Source organism: Felis catus, chromosome A1 (genome assembly GCF_018350175.1).
Source record: "Felis catus isolate Fca126 chromosome A1, F.catus_Fca126_mat1.0, whole genome shotgun sequence".
Classification (NCBI taxonomy): Eukaryota; Metazoa; Chordata; class Mammalia; order Carnivora; family Felidae; genus Felis; species Felis catus.
The window spans coordinates 100,643,280-100,649,279 of record NC_058368.1 but is presented as its reverse complement, the minus strand read 5'-3'; the positions used below and the strand labels follow the sequence as shown (position 1 = coordinate 100,649,279).

The window sequence follows — 6,000 nt, the reverse complement described above, 5'->3', positions numbered from 1 at the left end:
GATAATTCCGATGTGCATTTTCTCCTCACCCCCCCTCCCACCCAAGCCATTGGGAATATAATCTTTCAAACCACTGGGGTGCCTGGCTGGCTCAGTCAGTAGAGCATGCAGTGCTTGATATCAGAGTTGTGAGTTCAAACCCCATGTTGGGTGTGGAACGCCTACCTAAAATAGAAATTAAAAAAAAAAAATCAAACCTGAGCTGTTTGCATTTTCTCTATTTATTGCTCATGGTGTGGAGCTGCTTACTCGATTCTTACGCAAACACAAAACAAAGAAATGTGCTCTGTCTACTTTAAACACTGCCCCTGAGACACAAAACAGTATTATGTAGAGCAAAACACAGACACAGGGCTGGTGAACACCAACCCTCGCATCAACTTTGGATCCGTTTGATCTCCTTTGGGAAATAAGATACAGCGAGATGAAGGCCAGTTTTATTGGGAGGTAGGGGGAGAGGGTGGCGGTGGCGGAGGGGAGCCTGTGCAGGTGAACCATCACTTTAAAGGCTCAGGACAGCAGGAAAGAGGCAATAGAGAAAAACCCGTTGTGAAGTATTTCATTTTTGTGATTCTTTAACAATTTACAAAAGCAATGGCACATAAGGGATGTTTTCTTCTCTTTGGGGAATCATAAATAAAATAGTGGTGTAATCAAAGGACAGAAAGAAGAGAAAAGAGACATCAGGTATTTAATTCTTATTTACCTGTTTCTCCATTATGTATGACTCTTGGGCGAGAGGGAAGGTTACAGAAGACAGTAACTCAGCTTGCCCTGCCTGCCAGAACCTTCCACATTCTGAGCCGGCTGACCTAATTTACCGCTTTCTATAAGCGATGAGAGAAGGCTTTTGAGGTGTCTTCAGAAAAGAAAAAAGTGGTGAGGCTTCTGCTGGATTTGCTCTCGGGGCGTGTTCATCTCTCTGATGGATAGTGTTTTCCACAGTTTAGATCACCATGGTCTCCAGAGAGCCCGTGCTTCTGCTGGGGGGGGGGGGGGGAATCTTCTAGAAGCTTCTACCTGACGTGAAGGCTGGGAGTCATGAATGGAGACAGTGTTTCACCTGGTCTCCCTGCAGCCTGAGAGGTGTGAGGAGCATTGCGTCAACCCCGAGCAGGGAGATGCCTCTTTTCTCCCATCTCCTATGCTGGAACCCTGTCTATATTGCTGACAATTTCTTTTAGCCTATAACCACTCAAGCTATGGTCAATGTAGAATGAATTCTCACCCCTGGTATTGTAGCAGCATCCACTGAATATGCTGAGGAAGAACATGATGTGGTAAAAGGAAAGATTCTCCAGGTGGATTCTGGAGAAAAGGACAAGTGACTAAGATTTGGATGTATCTAAAAACAAGAAGACAAGCCCTCACTGGAGGTTGTGAGGCCCACCCTTGTAAAGGATAATTTGGAATTCTTCCCCATCTGAAAACGGTCCAGGACTCCTCTGTTTAGTTTTTCTGAAATGCCTCAGAAATGAACCTCCAAGCATTTCTCTCCACAGAATCCTTGCCTCATAAACACACCATGCCAAGAAATCATAATTTATGTTTTTTGCCTTGGACTCAGCCTTTACGCTTTGATTGAAAAGCAATGGTAACTTCTCACATCAGCCATGCCTTAAAGGTCCCGTCTAAGACTTTACAGTGATATTAGCAATAGATTTTCAAACCATAATTTGATACGTATTGTTAAACACAAGATTTAAGATTGTCATCTTTTCTAAATGCTTTCAATATTAGTTAACATCTGGTTACAGCAAAAGGTTTTTAACTTTTTGGGGCACCTGGGTGGCTCAGTCCGTTAAGTGTCCCACTCTTGATTTTGGCTCAGGTCATGATCTCACAGTCGTGACATGGAGCCTGGATTGGGCTCTGTGCCGGGTGTAGCACCTGCTTGGGATTCTCTCTCTCCCTCTCTCTCTCTGCCCCTCCCCTGCTTGCACTGTTTCTTGCTCTCAAAAAACAAAAAACAAAAACAAAAACAAAAAAAAAAGGAAAAAATTGTTATCTTTTCATTACTGATCACTATTCAGGTAACACAAAGTGCAGAAGGATCGTCACTTGCCTGAGCTAATTCTGCGTAGAGATCAATCTAAACAGTGGGTTTCAGCATCAGAACTAAGGCACGAATATGGACCAATCAAAGAATTTGTAAGAATGTAGAAGGCTTTGAAAGCCATGGTCTTGTCATTCGCTTTAATCACAATGATGAGAAAAAGTGATCCTGAATCTTGTAGTCAAAGTTACAGTTTTTTTTTTTTAATTTTTTTTTCAACGTTTATTTATTTTTGGGACAGAGAGAGACAGAGCATGAACGGGGGAGGGTCAGAGAGAGAGGGAGACACAGAATCGGAAACAGGCTCCAGGCTCCGAGCCATCAGCCCAGAGCCTGACGCGGGGCTCGAACTCACGGACCGCGAGATCGTGACCTGGCTGAAGTCGGACGCTTAACCGACTGCGCCACCCAGGTGCCCCTCAAAGTTACAGTTTTTGACATCAACCATCTATTGTCATTAGGAAAACAGAATCATACAATAATTGGCACACAAGATAATTTCCACACAAAATTAAGAAGAAAACTGTCTCAGTAAAAATGGCATGAGTTTTTTCTTTTCTTTTCTTTTCTTTTCTTTTCTTTTCTTTTCTTTTCTTTTCTTTTCTTTTCTTTTCTTTTCTTTTCTTTTTTCTTTTTTAATGTTTATTTATTTTTGAGAGAGAGAGGTAGAGAGAATGCAAGAGGGAGAGGGGCAGAGAGAGAAGGAGACACATAACCTGAAGTAGGCTCAAGGCTCTGAGCTGTCAGCACAGAGCAGGGCTCGAATTCACAAACTGCGAGATCATGATCTGAGCAGAAGTCAGTTGCTTAACTGACATCTAGGCACCCCTTTTTTTTTTTTTAAGATTATTTATTTATTTTGAGAGAGAGAGAGAGCGCGCATGAGTATAGCAGGGGAGGGGCAGCGAGAGCGAAAGACAGAATTCCAAGCAGGCCCCAGGCCATTGCCATCACCGTAGAGCCTGATGTGGCGCTTAAACTCAGAAACTGTGAGATCACGACCTGAGCAGAGGTCAAGAGGAGGACGCTTAACTGACGGAGCCACCCAGGCACCCCATAAATGGCCTGAGTTTTCTGCCCATATAGGATAGAAAGTATTTGCATAATTCTTTGTAGTTAGAATTTGAGAAGAGAGCCCTCCCATTATCATTATCTTTCACCGGAATGGAGAGCGAGGAATTAACTGTCACCTGACGGTTGTGATTAGACAAAATAACAGCTACTTGAATGTGAGTTTAGCAGATTGACTGTCAATTCTATGGGACTGGGACCCATCAGGCTGGGGCTCAGGGGAAGCAAGGAAGGCAGGAAGGGAGCAAAGTTCAAGGGCCCCGGCAGGGCCCTGAGAGTGCTTGTCTCTGTGCGTTTTCACCTTCCCCTCAGTCCCAGCCCTGCAGAGAAAGATCAGTTCTATGAGTTAAGTGCACTGTACGTATTGAAGACTGATTGTCACAGATGTGAAAAGGAAAACAAAGCACAGTCATGGAAATGAATTATTCTCTATTATCTTGCACTTGGATTACATTTCTTTCTCCATCATATTAAAAAAAAAAACCTCAAGTCAAAGAAAGAAAATATTTGGAAAAAAAACCCCCAAAAATAATGTTGTTTTGGGAGGGTTGATGCAGAGCCACCGGTAGAAAAATGACTTTATGACTTGGCTGCTTAAACTTTCTTCCAAAGGATTAAGGTTATTTGTTTGTTTGTTTGTTTGTTTGTTTGTTTTTTGTGAGTACTGTATTTCCCTAATGGTCACATATGATGGCTAGGGAGCACTAATGTAGGTAGAAACCTTATGTATTTACTCTGCTTTATAAATGCTTACCATCATAGGTAATTCCTTCAAAAGTGATTTTTGGAGCAGTTCAAAATTTCTTCCTCGATGTCATACGACATTGGGATATAAATTGATCAAGGATCGCCTCAAGGTCTTTCCGATGGTCTAGGAAGAAAAAACAGCCAAATATGGATTATTTAATAGTGAAAGGTTGAGGGAAAATCTTTGAGGATCTTCTGAAGGTGAAAACATGTCTTCTTGCAAAATGGCTGGTTTCTCAGTCACCAACTGCACCCACAGCTTTATGCAGAAGCTATATTGGCACAAATGACTTACGTCCATAAACTCTGTTTTGTCAGCACAATTGCCACACTGTCCCTGGAGCACAGAAGATGCAGGCCGAAGCAAACAGATGCTCTCAGCATTTTCCTTTCCTTTCCTTTGCTTTCTTTTTTCTTTCTTTGAGGATATGCTTACCCCCAAGGGTAAAGCATAGATAGGATTGTCTACTTGTCTCTGGAGTAGCAAAGATGTCAATTTTTTGTTTTTTTCATTTTAGCGCCAGTTCAGTTAGAATAGTTATTTCTGGGGGTACGTTCTTAAAATAAATAATAAATTGGTAACTGCAAACATTTCAGGCAACTTCCCTGAGTATCAGTTTGCCGGTTTCCTTTCCACGCAGTCTCCGAAGATTTTTCGGCTTCCCACAAAGCCACATACAACTAGCTCTGAAGCTCCATAGTTCAGCAAGCCCAAGGCAAACGACACACATCGAAACTACGTAGCAGCAAACTGTTTCAATGTCAAAGGTTCAATACAAAGGGGAGGCAATGTGCTGATGACAGCAATAATTCACATTTCCAAGGACGCTTGCCATCTCTTCTCCGCAGACAGATTTCTTCTGAGCCACCAGTAGAAGCTTCCCAGGGAGATGCGGCTTTATTCCCTCATGGCAGACAGGAGGAGGACGCTGTGAGAAGGCTGATGCCACCTGGCAGCGATGGTCGCACAGACTGCTGGAGAGGCACAGATTGGAACCCAAGCCTCATCAGAGGGCAGCTGTGACAGTGGCATATTTCACAAGGGTACTGCAGATTTCACACAAGGGGTCTTTAAAATAATTACAGAGTCTCCCTGGATTTCACTGACTTCTAATTAAGCGCGAACACCTCTTCTTTGAAAATCAAAGTGCCTCTTTTACCTCTTTTTGTACCTGAAGGCAGATGGGAACTTGCAGCCGGATTTTCACCAATCTGCAGTTGATGCTACTGTTTTCAAATGGAATAGGCTGCCGGTGGCAATTGGCTTGTTCTAAAGAAACAAAAAGGAAAACAAAAACAAAAAACTGGGCACTTGGGCTCTTCACAGTAAAGGAAACCGGAAGTTACGTGATATTGCCCTTGAGGACATTTGCCTCCACAGTCAACTTTCTCACATCACTTAGGATCTTAGCAGCCAATTCGACTAAGCCTTGTGCACTGACCGTGATGTTAGCAAATGAAAGGGGACTCATAAGGGAAGAAGCCCGTCTTTTGAAATCCCACGTGAAAAAGTGAGAACTATCTGATCTTCTCTGTTAACTTCTATACCTGTCCTGTTCCAGAGAGGCTTCCTGGATCTGGATTGATCATTATTTGAGAAAGTCTAATGGGGATGGGGCTTCAGGCCATAGAATCCCAGACGGTGCAAACACTTTAAGTATTCAGTTTCTCTTTCAGACACCATGTAAATATCACTAAAAGATGAACATCAAGTATGGGTGCTGAGGCTTACTGGGGGTAAGAATATCTTTATATTCTTTGTTCCAGTGACTTTGTTTTTGCCACAACTAGATCCAGGTCTTTGGAATTTAAAGTTTATCGATTTGGAGGCCTTCTTTAAGCAAACTGATACAGAATTATGAACGAAAAGTTAAGTCCAGGGCTTTGTGGTGGTCAAGCTTGTGCTTCGTTGACTTCATAGACAATTCACCTGAGGGTCTTGCAGAAATGTACAAGCCCCACTTCCCACATGCAGTGCAGTGGGCTGGGCTTATGCTCATGCAGTGACAACGAGGGTAGGGTTTTGTCTGCATGAGATTCCTGAGGGTGGCAGGGAAACAATATGGCTCCTTCACCATAGAAGTAAGATCTGGAGCCAAGTGGGTCAACTTTTAGGGAAACGTAGA

General features: G+C 43.0%; 1 long non-coding RNA gene across 1 annotated transcript in view; it reads right to left on the bottom strand.

Moving 5' to 3' along the window:
- Positions 1-3,031: 3,031 nt before the first annotated feature.
- The window catches only part of LOC123385569, a 137,867-nt gene continuing 134,898 nt past the window's right edge, over positions 3,032-6,000 (bottom strand). The window contains exon 5 of the long non-coding RNA XR_006598379.1: positions 3,032-5,144. This is a non-coding gene — a long non-coding RNA (uncharacterized LOC123385569). The remainder of the gene's footprint in view (positions 5,145-6,000) is intronic.